The sequence below is a fragment of the Chlamydotis macqueenii genome, chromosome 12 (genome assembly GCF_036417535.1).
Source record: "Chlamydotis macqueenii isolate bChlMac1 chromosome 12, bChlMac1.mat, whole genome shotgun sequence".
Classification (NCBI taxonomy): Eukaryota; Metazoa; Chordata; class Aves; order Otidiformes; family Otididae; genus Chlamydotis; species Chlamydotis macqueenii.
This window is the reverse complement of record NC_141567.1, coordinates 21,582,408-21,595,133: the sequence shown is the minus strand read 5'-3', so window position 1 is coordinate 21,595,133 and position 12,726 is coordinate 21,582,408.

Below are 12,726 nucleotides of genomic sequence, written 5' to 3'. Positions count from 1 at the left end.
CCCAAAGCAAACAAAAAGCTATCCATGAAGTGAGATATGAATCTAGCTGAATGACGATTAAACTATTGTTCTGTAGCACAGAAACAAGTACTCAATTCAGAGCTCATTAAAATCAAAAGAAATTGGATGCTCTCAGCAAGGGGAGGTTGTATATAAATTTCATCCACTTACTCAATCCTGCTAGATCCCCAATCAAAACAATAATATTTTCTGTCAGCATGTCCCTCACTCCAAATATGCCTATTTCCTGAGAGTAAGCACAGCTTATTTTCTGTTTCACAGGATACAGAACACCTAAGACAAACAGAATAATTTTATTATTCTTAACATTATTGCTGTACTGTACAGTCACAAGAAGTTTCAAAACACTGCTTAGGCCATCTTGCTGTCCCGAGGCAAGATTCAAAAATAGACATCTGTGTAAACTATCCGCATCCTACCACAAATCCACCATATCCCCCCCAGTCAGAAAATAATTCTGTTATTTACCCATGGTAAATGCAATCTTCCTTCTTGAAAATTAACTTGCTTTTTTTCCCCCCTATCTTTGCAAGACTCTCTTATTGATCCTAATCCTCCTAATGATCAGAACGACTACATCAAAAAACCTGACCTAAATCAACAGTTTGGACTGTTAAATCCATGTCCAGGCTTCCTCTTCTAGAATAAACAAACCTCAGTAATTTACAAATGGCTCATAGTGGAGAGAGGCAAACATGTGAGGACAAAGAACCGCCCACTGTACTGAAAGAGCAGCTTCGGGAACATCTGAGGAACCTGAAGGTGTACAAGTCCATGGGACCCAATGAGATCCATCCGCGGGTCCTCAGGGAACTGGCGGATGAAGTTGCCAAGCCACTGGCCATCGTATCTGAGAAGTCATGGCGGTCTGGTGAGGTCCCCAATGACTGGGAGAGGAGGGACATAACCCCAATTTTTAAAAAGGGGAACAAGGAGGACCCGGGCAATTACAGGCCGGTCAGCCTCACCTCTGTGCCTGGCAAGGTCATGGAGCAGATTCTCCTGGAAACCATGCTAAGGCACATGGAGAGCAAGGAGGTGGTTGGTGACAGCCAACATGGCTTCACCAAGGGCAGATCATGCCTGACCAATTTGGTGGCCTTCTATGACGGGGTGACGGCATCGGTGGACAAGGGACGAGCAACTGACATCATCTACCTGGACTTGTGCAAGGCTTTTGACACTGTCCCGCACGACATCCTTCTCTCTAAACAGGAGAGGCATGGGTTTGATGGACAGACCACTCGGTGGATAAGGAGTTGGCTGGATGGCCGCACTCAGAGAGTGGTGGTCAACGGCTCAATGTCCATGTGGAGACCGGTCACGAGTGGCGTCCCTCAGGGGTCCATGTTGGGCCCAGCCCTGTTCAACATCTTTGTCGGCGACATAGACAGTGGGATAGAGTGCACCCTCAGCAAGTTCGCCATGACACCAAGCTGTGTGGTGCTGTCAACATGCTGGAGGGGAGGGATGCCATCCAGAGAGACCATGATAGGCTGGAGAGGTGGGCCCGTGCCAACCTCATGAAGTTCAACCAGGCCAAGTGCAAGGTCCTGCACCCGGGTCAGGGCAATCCCAGGCACAAATCCAGGCTGGGCAGAGAATGGATTGAGAGCAGCCCTGAGGAGAAGGACTTGGGAGTGCTGGTGGATGAGAAGCTTAACGTGAGCAGGCAATGCGCCCTTGCGGCCCAGAAGGCCAACCGCATCCTGGGCTGCATCAAGAGGAGTGTGGCCAGCAGGTCGAGGGAGGGGATTCTCCCCCTCTACTCTGCTCTGGTGAGACCCCACCTGGAGTATTGTGTCCAGTTCTGCAGCCCCCAACATCAGAAGGACATGGACCAGTTGGAAAGGGTTCAGAGGAAGCCACAAAGATGATGAGAGGGCTGGAGCTCCTCTCCTGTGAGGACAGGCTGAGAGAGTTGGGGCTGTTCAGCCTGGAGAAGACGAGGCTCCAGGAAGACCTGATAGCGGTCTTCCAGTACCTCAAGGGGGCTACAGGAAAGATGGGGAGAAACTCTTCAGCAGGGCCTGTTGTGATAGGATGAGGGGTAATGGTTTTAAAATAGAGGGAGGCAGATTTAGATTGGATATTAGGAAAAAATTTTTTACGCTGAGGGTGGTGGAACACTGGCCCAGGTTGCCCAGAAAGGTGGTGGAAGCCCCATCCCTGGAAATGTTCAAGGCCAGGTTGAATGAGGCTCTGAGCAACCTGATCTGGTTGGGGATATCCCTGCTCCTTGCAGTGGAGTTGGACTAGATGACTTTTGAAGGTCCCTTCCAATTCTAACCATTCTATGATTCTATGATATTCATTTTGGTTTTCCTTTTCCAAACTCCTTTCAATTCACCAGTAATACTTTCCATGTGACAAGGATTTCAGTACAGATCTTATCAACGCTAGTGAGAGAGAATGTATCACTCTTGCATGAACTCAGGATGTTAAAAAAAAGTCACTGCTGGAAGTGTTACCTGTAATTATTAATTCGGTGTGATTTTTTGTAATGCAGTTACTCTCCAGTTTGCATTTGATCATTTAATTTTACATTCGAAATGCAGTATTTTATATTGTAACCTTTCAATATTCTATTTCATTTTATTGATTACAGATTTCAGATTCACAATTCAGCTTTCTAATCTTGCCCTTAAAAGTGCTTGCATAAAACATGGAGAGAGCATATGTATTCATGTAAGTACACATCAGCAAGAATTAAGAGGTTAAGAAGCTGATCCATTGCCTGCAGTCTTCTGCACATATCTGTTGCCATCATTCTTTGCTTATGTTAATAACATAAGAAGTATTTTATGCTCTGCCTCTAAGTCTCATAGGTTGTACTTACTGACCTGGTATAACAGCATTACTTACCAATTTACATCAAGAAAAGATAGGACAAGTCAGGCATTTTTAGGATTTTTTATTATACTATAGAAGATTATGCCCAGAGTAAAAAAAAAACAAAACAAAAAGAAAGATAGGCGGTGGGGTAGGAATCCAATTATTACAGTTTAGTGTAAAAAAGTGATGTTTTAAAGAAAAATGGTAGGTCACGTGCTAATGACATTTTAAATTAAAAGATCTATGTGTCAAATTGCTACAGCAAGAACATTATTAAAAATGGACACTGTGTTCTAAGTGTAAGAATGTGAAGTATGCACAGAATTTCTCTCTCCTTTTTTTTTTTGGAAGCAATCTTTCAAATAAACACCTTTTCTTCTAAGGTTATCTACTAACAAGTATTAAAAAGTTATTAAAACATTAGCATGTATGGTTTTCCTTGTTCTCTCCATCACTACTCCATTGTTAAAACAGCAAATTGCTTACTGCTGCTGTAGGCTCCCAATTCTCCAGATTTTCAAGTCAAAATACATCAGAAAAGTCTGACTGGATACTTGTGTATTTATATAGCTGAGCGCACTGCTCACCAATCTCTAGGATGAAACTACAAAGCATTACTAAATTTTATTCTCCAGCCTTAGCCAAAACTCAGTGCTGAGCAAATTGGTTCAGGTACAAAGCAAAAATAATTTTTCAGGCAGGTGTTTCTCTGTAATTAAGCTGGAACAGCTTTTACAAACTGCTGTTTCCCTTTGTTCTGCTGCAGCAAAACAGCATTCACTCATAGTTAAAAGCCCACCTGACCTAGTGAATTTATGACAGTCCTTTTAAGCAAGGACCACATTCCTGCTACTTCTTCAGCCTGTATCCTTAGGATACTGTCTTCATAGGGCAACAGCAACCATTTCCAAGGCGAGTTAACCTTTAGCTGTAAAAAAACCTAAGCAGTCTTTCCACAAAACAAACAAGAAAGCTAAGAGACTTCCTCAGACAGCAGGAAATCGAGTTCAAAGAGAATATCCTAGTGGTGGAAATACAGTATGTGAGGTTTTTAGCCCTTTGCTCCTCTCTACTGCATGTAAAAACAAATTACCACAGAGTGGGAGAAGCACATTGGATGCTTCTGGGAGAAACTGTAACATGCTATTCTATGCTCCTTTTTTTTGTAACCTGTTTTTTTTAATTTTAACTAAGTAGGCCTTTTCATCTATCTATCTGAAGTACCTTTTGCAGTCTGACACCATCTGACTGTAAATTAGAACTAGGAGCATCTATTTCAACAGGTTGCCAAGACCAGCAGCAATAGTTCTGTCACAAATTGTAGGCAAAGAGCTGCAACAGGGGTGGAGAAGACTGTCTGGAACTTACACAATTTTAAGTTCTGGAGAGGTAATAGAACAGCCCTTAGAAAAAACAACAGAGGATACCTCACACTTGCTCCAAGGCAGCATCTTTGGCTCCAGTAACATATTCTTCCGCTGGTATTTTCTTCCTGTTTCACTCTGCAGTCAGAATGTCCATCCCTTTCAACGCTTATGCAAAGCTGAACCAACAGCAGTCATGTCCTAAGGGAAAGAATACAGTTTAGTGTACTTCCCAGGGCAACACATTTTCAATTCAGTTTTGATATTCTCTTCCATGCAATAGTAGATCCATTCACGTAATAGAAACGTTTTTGACCACAGACTGCCTGGTATTGCAGTCTGGCATAGCTCCCTCAGTTTCAGTGGAATGTTACCAGTTTACTCTCCAGCCAGCAGATTCATGGCTCTGTAAACTCTTATTACTCACCTCAGAGTTTTCCAGAGTAAGGAAGAATACCTTCACAAACCTCCACAACACTACACTACCAAAACCATTGTTTCTCCTTGGCAAACAACCCTGTGCTTTCTTTCAGCCTCACAGTGCAGGGACATGTGAAAATACAAAAGCTAGCTAGTAAGTTGAACTAGGGAAGCGGGAGCTGTCCGCGTGTGTTTACCATTACCAAAGTCCAAGCAATACAGACAATAGCTGCTACCACCTCCTCATAACGGATGACTCTTCGTCATACATCTTAATATAAAGCAAAAATAATTACCTGATGCAGACAGTTCCCTATCCCAAAAGGATCCGACTTCCAGCGGATCACTATAACACCGCTATCCACTGCCATTTCTGTCATCTGACTCGAGATTCAGGAACTGGAACTGGAGATGCTAAGGTCCAGGTGGCTATAATCCACACAATTGCACAGGATCATTCACTAAGGTTTGGGGTGATTTGTTTTTTTTTTTAGGCACATATAGCAAGAAAACCAAACTGGAATGCCGGGGAATTATATTATTTGCATTTATTTATCAAAGAATTTGCAAAGGTACAGTTTATAGATACAGCGTTCAGATTCCAGCTCACCTACCACACTGGAGAAAGATTACCTGTGTTCTAAACAGCAGTTGGTTTGGCACAAAGTGACTGATAATTTTACAGCTGCTGGACACCAATTAAACTGAAAGCACACAATGTGATTTTCTTGATAAGTACTGGCATGCTTCTCTGATCCATTTGCATACATATGTTCTAGTAATTGCAATTTCAGTGCAAATACATTGTTAGTTTCCTATTACCTGCACTTTACTTTTCTATGCCTTACTCAAAATTACACAATGAATAAGTAGGAATGCAGTATGAAAGCTATTTTAATATTAGAGTAAATTTACTTTTAGTTCCTGATGTACCTTATTAGATTTTGAAAGTCAGAGTCTTCCTTCTTCAAATATTTACTTTTCTTTCAATATATCCCAACCAAAAACATGTAACAGAGAACAAACAAAACAGTGCAATGAAGGAAAGATAACACAAATTACCTACCCAAAGCCATGACAGATATTTATGTGCATTTATTTATTGCCTCTCCTCTCAGTAACTGCTTCAACTCTATACCGAAATCTCTGCTTTGGATCTCAAGGTTGCAATCAAATCTTCTCAGGAATTTCAGCTGTAGAAGTCACCTGGTTGAAGACAATACAGCTGATGTTCCAATCTTAACATTCTTCCTCATTAGAGAAAGAAACCATGGAGCACTTCCCTTCAACTTTCTGAAGACCACCAACAGTAGCCAACACTCCAGACTCTCACCTGTTATGCTTTGAATCCACCCTACTTCAGCAAAGACTGAACATTTGTCCCTAACCAGTTACAAAGTCTCCAGAGCAAAAAGCACCATTTGGCACACATTCAGCCGTGGAAGCCGCTGACTGGAAGCACTGATGACAGTTCCAAGTTATACGCTAACTGCCCGTTTCCGCTTACAGTTGTCCCACATCATTCATTCAGTTTTTAGGAAGCCATTCAAAAAGCCATAGATTTCTAGTAAAATAGAAGAGTAATAATAATCAGGGGTTGTACTACAGCATTTTTCTCCCCTCTTTTGTAAATTCCATATGGAAAAAACACTGAGAGAAAAAGCTCAATTGAATAGTAATTTGTTCTTGGTAAGGCGCGTTAACATCATCCAGATTTAATTTGGCCATGCCTCCACATCACTGGTATGGAAAAAGTCCTTGCTTTTTAGAATTAATGGGCCTGCTTTTCTTCCGGCAGCTGAAATAAAATTCAAGGTCTAGTACAATTTTACTTAGGTCTTATTTTCCTTAGCAATCTAGCATATAAATGATCCCAGTTAGTGAAACATAGATGTGTTCTCAACTTCATTTGAGGCAAGTATGTGGAAAAAAAGCTCTAACAGAGACAAGGTCAGAGTTCAGGTTTGCAAGTGTTAACTCCCACAGAAGTCGGTAGGAGCTAGCTCCCTGATACAAGCCTCTCACAGAGTTTCACACAAATGCAGGTTACCAAGTGCAGAAGAATTTTCAAAATCAGCAGACCAAGAAGGACGCAATTTCTCTTCTTTTCTACCAGTAGCAAATCTAGTAGCAGGATTCAAAAGGAGACATCTCTTGGAACATACTAGAATTACTCAATTGGATCTAACCTGCCGCTCAAGAAAAGACTGCTGATAGAGTGAAGGAAAATGAACCTTGAAAACCAAAAAAGAAAAGCTCAAAACAAAGAGAAGTGGCATTTCAGTATGGGTACAACTCCTAAACAAGGTCAAATCTGAGACCTTAACATAAAAATTCTCATTTTGAATCTTGACATAGAGAATATCTAAGATCCACTTCAATCTTCTGAGCACCCATCTACTGAAAAAGAGCTGTTTAACATATAATTGCAATAAATTGTACTTTATAGTATGGTAACAAGTAATAGCTGATGAACAGTAATTCAGTTAAACAAGAGATTTAAGCAGTATAAATGATGTATCTGTGTGTTTTTAACAAGGCCTCGGGGAAGTTTTAAGTCAAAACTCTTTTATTATTATTATTACATATCTTATTATCTTTAACCAAAGCCTTGACTGCTAGCATATAGCCTATTATAATAAGAAACACAAAATCAGTCCGAGAAATAAAATAGAAATAAATTAGTTCCCATTTCCTTTTAAAACTATATGTGGCTTGCTACAGCTACGTAGAAAATTCTGTAAGAATATTCTGAACTGACAAAGTTCAACATGGAAATAGGGTGTGGAGTCACACATTAAAATCATAGAATCATTAAGGATGAGCATTTTGCACTCCACAATTAATCGGTGCAGGGTTGCATACAGCTTATGTAACTTTGGCTGCTCCACTCTGCACAAATCATTGAAAGTACTGAACCCAGTTTGTGGCCCGAAACAGGTGGTATCGTACAAAATCCTCATGCTGCTCAGGCTTGAAGGCTCTTACAAATTGCCACATGTATCATGACCACCTCACTTCTGAACAAAGATGAGGGGCAAACATAAAGTACTCAATCTGCTACAGGACTCCTAATTTTACACTGAAATTTAATTTTAAACAGAAAGAACACATGGGAGAAGAAGTCCTTTATTATTGTGTAATTTTATTACTTAATAATTCAAGTTCTACTTCCCCCCCCCCCCCCCCAAATATTTATCGAACACTTACAGGCACAGATCTCGCCATCCGCTGGGCCCCTCTCCCCAGCCCCGCAGCCGCGGGGCAAGAGGCCTAAGCTGGCCTCCCGCTCACCCCGCCGGTCCGCACCTCCAGTCCTGCTCCAGAGCGCGGAGGGAACCACATTTTGCTTCTCCGAGCCTCAGCACCCTCCGCCTAAACCGGCTTAGCGAACGCGGGCCCCGCGCTCCGCCTGCCCGCAGCAGCGCCGGCCGGCGCCGACCTCCCGACCCGCCAAGCCCAGGCAGCGGGCTCGCGCCGCGGTTTGAGCGCGAAAGGCGCGAGGCGGGGCCGCCCGCGCGGGCTGCCCAGGCAGCGGGCTCGCGCCGCGGTTTGAGCGCGAAAGGCGCGAGGCGGCAGCGGGCAGAGGACAGCGGGTTTGATCACTTCAGCACACGCCAGTGACGAATGTTGGAATAAAACCGCAGAACTCAAAAGACCGGTAAGTCGCACTTTTCTTGAACGGAGCAGAATTTCTGGTAACAGCAAAGATGAAAGGTCAAATAACATTAAGTTATCTCCAAAAAGGTTTGGGTATTGGTTTCCTTCCTTGGAATTTCACAGATTTATAGTGAAATTATAACGAAATTTGTAACGAGCTGCCTATGGTGCTGGGCTGGGTATGCCAGAGTTGGGGGAGGGGGGTATATGATCCTTCTTCAGCTAATAACAGAAATTCTACCTAGAGACTGCACGTTCCCTCAGCATCCAGGATACTTGTTTTACAGTGTAAGACCGTTTTATGGCATGAACACACTTCAGCTTCATCCATGGTTAAATTATTTTTCTGTGACATGGCTAATTTTTCACCAGTAAAGCACTAACTGAAAACTAGATGCAATTCCAACTAAGAATTGCAAGATTCCAAACTCGGAATGCCAGCTCAACCAAGGCACAGCAGGCACCACTGCTCCCGGGGGGTTATATCCCATTTCCTGGAAATCCAAACCACTTCCTGTGCTGGGTCTACATGGGGAAGTGACAGAGCCCTGTCTGGCAAATTGACAGTGAAGCTGAGAACACACTGGGAGCAAACCTGCTTAGGAAACGAACAGGCCAGGACATGGCTGCCTTCTCCTCTGAGCAATACGCACTATTACCTTCGGGGCAGTCCGTCAGGATGCTGTTCTCATTTCTGTTGCCTTTTGCAACATGATCACATTTTGCCAACTCCTAAATTAAAGTAAGGATTCCCTTAGTGCATTATACCCTCGTTGATAACTTGTACTTAATCCTCAAGAAGCTCTGCAAGAACAAATGAAGCAAATAAATCATGGCACATACATTCATCGTGAATTACTTTATTTTTCACAATAATAAAAAATAAATTAGTCAAACAAAAATAGTTAACATTTTTTTCCTCAAAGAGAAAATGTATACAATATGAAAAGGATGCTGTACAGTTCTGGTTCAGGTGCATTGCCATGGATACATATTCCTGAACGAGTCAGAAAGCAATTCGCCTATACTCTTCCCCCTTTAATTCACTCAAGGAACTGGCTAATCAGAAAATTTAGAAAATTGTATTATGGATTTACAGTATAACATATATACAAAAATATATATGCAATACCTGTGCTATAAAATTCCATAAAAAGCTGGGTTAGTATAATGAAAGAGCTGGACAAAAATTGAATGATATATGTAAATAAATACATATTAGGTCCCTTTTAATAAAAAATCTGCTTATTCTAAATATTTGAAATATTTTGGTGCAGTGGCTTGTTCCATAGACACAGCTCAGAATTACATATTTCCCATAGACATCTTGTATTTACAAATAACAACAAAATAAGTTATAATAAAGTATATCCTTCTGCCAAAATCAGTTATGAGGGTAGACAATTTTACAAGTATTTAAAAGGTTAGGGTTTCTTTTGTCTCCAGTCCTTCCTGATCCTCTCTGGAGATCCTGAGTGACTACAAGGGGACTTCACGAGCTCTTGTGTACCCAACCCCTGCCAGGGCCACTGGTCTCGAGAGACCCCAACACAGCACAGACAAAACAGTTCAGGGCAAGAAGCAGCAATGACAGACTGTTGCTGGAAGGTGAAGAATTTCTCAACATGAAGCTCCCCTCCTCTCCAGATACACCGCTAGTTACCTATAACCCATTATAGTAAGTGGAGATATGGAAGATTGGGAACTCACATTCTTAAGAACTTCTGTTTGCTAAAAGCTGAAAAGCAAAGAGCTGAGTTTAGGTCTGGTGTGAGTTCTCTTACATGGAATTTTCTCCTTTTCACCAGCTCTGAATTCACCCGCACTACTGAGACACTATAATGCTCATAAGTTTGCTTCAAAATATATTGAAAATGCTTAGTGGATGATTTTTCATTTCTTATATAGAAATAATTATTTTACTCCATTTTCTAAACAACACCTAATGTATTTCCCACAAGCACATTCTGTAAGTTTAGGAATAAAGAAAGTTTACTTTCAGTGTTCAAAATTTCATGTTTCGGTTCCAATTACAGACATGCACATAAATTATCTGCCCAGGACACGGAACAGCTCTTGAAGAAGTCAGAGACACTAAGTATAAGTCTCAAGAAAACCAGGTAGACACACAGTTTTTCCTTCTTGAGTGTGAAGAGGATAATTATCTTTTTTTTTTTTAATGCAATAGATGTTATATATAGGCTTATTTCTTACACAGATTCTTATCAACCATATGGCCAGTTCAGGATTTTTAGTAATTCTGGCAAAACTGGATATTGTCACCCAAAAAAACAACGGGATGGAGGTGAAGTAAGAGGAAGAGGAGAACACTTGTAGGTGTAAAAGGGAGACAGGTCAGGATGAGGATGAAGCAAAGTAAAGCCCTGGAAAGCACACTTTACTACTTACAGTGGTTAGGATTATAAAGAGTGGAAGCTCAGTATTTCCTTCAGAAAAGCATAACCTCCCTTTTACTAGCCACAGGCTGCTTCCAGCACCTACTCCTTCCTCCCCCAGTGGTGACCACTAGTGCCTTCTAGGACTTGGACATCAGCAAAGGAAATAGCAAGGTCCTGCTGTTCCATGTGGTCTTCTGCTCTATGAATTTCATGTACTCACTCGAGTCAGGGCTATACTGACCACTTTTGTCAAGCGTATGAAAAAGTAACCTAAAACACATCTTTACATTAAGATGTCATTAACTTAATATGCTCTGCAACACATTAGGTTTTTTCTGTATAAAGGGACCAAACTCTGAACTGCACCATATTGCCATAAAGTTCTCCATTTGTTGAAGTACTGGGGAAAAAAAGAAAACAGGTTATGCTTAATGAGGAAGACAGTAGTTCCCTGTGCAGGGATACTGAGGTAGTCCTGCATCGACTCAGTGGGCATATGCTACAGCTGGACTTCAAGGCTTGCACCACCACCCATGTCTCCTGCGCTGCGCTCCCCACCACTCGGCTGCCTGCCAACAAGCCCTTCTCTAATCCAGAGTCCTGGGGACTGAAGGTCAGAGACACTAAAGCAAATACCAACTCTGTCTCATTGCTGGCCAAGTCGGACACAGAGTCATTCCCACAGGAGCAACCCTCATGCTTCCACACCATCTTCTTCAGTTTCTCAGCTAGCGAGAGAAAGAGAGAACTCCATGAATTCAGTACTGCTAGTAAGTGCTCTCTAACTTGGCAAGCAATTGCTATACACAGGCAATTTTACCTATGTATGCCTGGATCTGACATTACGCAGCAGCAAGCAAACCCTGATGGACTCTTTATAACTTAATAAACAACTGCACCAGCAGTCCTCAATCCAGAAGGAAAGTGCTTCGAGACACAGAGCTTGCTCTACATGGAGCCAATTTTGGCCAGCTGCATGTCTGCAAGACATGAAAGCTGTACGCTGATTTTACCCCTATAAGCAGTTAAGATTGCTTAGACCCTTTACATCAATGATGTGCAGCAGTCTTCCTACACTTACTCTGGTCTTACTGGATTTTGTAAGGTGAAAAACTTTAAGGGAAAGGAAGCATTTTTTTTCCCACCATTCTGCAGGGCTTTGACCAATGTTACAACATCGGAAAAAGAAATTAAAGCAGTCAAACTCAGAAGTCTTCATAATTTCTTATATTGGTTTTACACTTACTCTAACTCTACTGCACTCATTAAGGCCACCTCTGATTTATAGTGCAAATAAAATCAGGCCCTCTGCAGGCATCATCCTAAACTGGTGCACTGCTCTATTACAGCAAACACTTGCTATAGTTACAATTTCAAAAGCGCACTTTGTATGATGGTGAAATCTTGAGCACAGCGCTTACTTTGTGTAGATAACATTGGTACATCAAACTACTGAAAAGAAGGGTTCCTTAGTTCGCTTTGGAGGAACAACTATTTTGATTATGCTGACACACGAGAAGAGATAATAAATGATTAAGTTCAGCAACATTCTGGCAGTTTCCTTATCATTAGATGTTTAATTAGGTGAAACAATCTTTTTTATCTGGTACATCTGAAAATGGTCTCTTTACTAAAAAAGAAAAGTACAATTTGTATAACCATAACTTACTGCATTCAATTCATAAAACTATAACTTAGGCATAATACAGGGTTATATTGCTATGTGTATGTATATATGCTTTGATATTTAGCTCCCATAAACTCTGTTTCTTTTAGTGGCAGCTTAATGGAGCCTACAAGATGATCATCTTTGTAAAATAACCGAACGGCCGTTATGTTCCAGCACAAAATAACATATTATATAAAAGACCAGAATTGCCTGTGTGCTGACTCCCTGACTGTCTCACAGCCAAAAGTATGTGCAAGCAGATTACTTTCTATGAACTAATTGCAGATCTGATTACCTCTCTGTATTTCATTTGCCTTGTAGTTTTCAGAAAGCCTTTTTATGGAACAGGTTATTTCCC